Source organism: Centrocercus urophasianus, unplaced genomic scaffold (genome assembly GCF_019232065.1).
Source record: "Centrocercus urophasianus isolate 14NV4802_14NV808 unplaced genomic scaffold, USGS_Curo_1.0 seq_12, whole genome shotgun sequence".
Taxonomy (NCBI): domain Eukaryota; kingdom Metazoa; phylum Chordata; class Aves; order Galliformes; family Phasianidae; genus Centrocercus; species Centrocercus urophasianus.
In genome coordinates, this window is record NW_024884364.1 from 47149607 (window position 1) to 47151417 (window position 1811).

Genomic DNA, 1811 nt, shown 5'->3' on the forward strand with positions numbered 1-1811 from the left:
GGTAGTTCTTTGCTTCTCCAAGGCTGCAGACCAGCCTGTGGGGGTTGGTGAACTCCACTAAGAGAAACCCATGTCTTGTGCTTTGCCTTTCTCAAGAGGTGAGACCATGCTTTGCACTGAATCCACTCACAGATTTTCGCTTTGCAGCTTCTGGCGTCACGGCTGTTTAATTACTTTAATTACTCTGAAGATTCAGAAGCTGGTTGAAATTGAGTTAATTGTAGATTTTTCACTCTAGTCCTTTTAGAAAACAAACTGCTACAGAGAGTGGAGCCCATGCTGTGTGCAACCTTTATCTTGAACCATAAGAAACAGGAAACCTCTGTGGGTTTTCTTGCAGCAACCTGACATTTATAGCTACTTTCAGAGCAATAGTGAATGAGATTATGCAGTCATGAACCCCATGAAGCACAGCTCTCAGAGGAGTAAAATTTATCAGAGAGGCTCCAGTTCACTTCAGTGTGCATTTGAAAGAGAGCCACCTCCATCTGCAAATGGCCCATTGTTTACCTGCTTTTCTTCCCAGTGGTTGGTCTGTTTTCATCTCCACTGGCGTGCTAGGCAAACTGGTACCAACCCTGCGCCTTGAAAGTTGGAATCAGCTCCAGGGAGCAGCAGGAAATCTCTTTAGGTGTGCCAGGGACGTGTGCTTCCCTGGCTGCACATTCATGACTTGCCAGTCCTCTCCTCACTGTTATCCAATGGGATTCCAAAGAAACAAAATCCACCTTTCCTCCCACTCAGGCAGGCCAAGAAAAGGCTGAGAGTTATGAGCTCTACCTCTTGCCTCTGTCTCTCCATTGCCAGCCAATGTCTGTACCATAGCTGCCCTAATCCCACTGAGCTCAGGAAGCACCCACTGTGTGGGTTGTTTCAGAGGAGCCTTTCTTCATGCACTGCATTCTGATGGTCATGTCTGCCTGCCTACTGAGGGTTAAAAATGAAAGAAAAGTGGCCATGAGAGGATGGTTCGGTGTATTTACAGTTTTGCTATTTTCTTTTCTTGCTTTCCTTCTGTCTTTCCTTCCATCTTTCATTCTTTTTCTTTTTATTTCTCTCTTTCATTCTTAAAACCATAGAATTTTGAGTTACAGGGCACCATTTAAAGGCCATTTAGTCCTTTAGTGCAATGAACAGGGACAACTACAGCTGGACCAGGGTGCTCAGAGCCCCATCCAACCTGACCTTGAGTGTCTGCAGTGCCTCAGCGTCCTTACTGCAAAAAAACTTTTTCCTTATATCTAATCTAAATCTCCTCTCTTTTAATTGGAAACCATTTCCCCTTGTCCTATCACAGCAGACCCTGCTAACGAGTCTGTTCCCTTCTTTATTACAGTTTTCCTTTAAATACTGAAAGGCTCTTTCTTTTCTTTCTTTTCTTTCTTTTATTTCTTTTCTTTTTTTTCTTTTTCCTTCTCCCTCCCCTTCTCTTTTTTTTTTTTTTTCCTTTTCCCCCCCCCCCCCCCTTCTTCCTTTCTTCCTTTCTTTCTTCCTCCCATATTCTCTTTCTCCCTTTCTCCCTTTCTTCCCCCCTCTCCCCCTTTCCCCCTTTCTTCCTATTTAAAATGTGAGAGCTACCTTTGTCAGGGTAAGAAAAGCAAGGAAAAAGATCTGAAGAGCATATAACATTTTTAAAGACTTGTTAGGTATGATTTAGCAAAGGCATGTATTTATTGCTATTGAACTTTTTACTTGAACAGCAATTAAGGCTTTTTGTTGCAGAATAATTTGGACTTCAGGAATTTCTGAGAAACATAAGAAAACTATGAAAAGCCGTAGTTCTTTCTAAAGGAAAAAAATAAAAACCACAC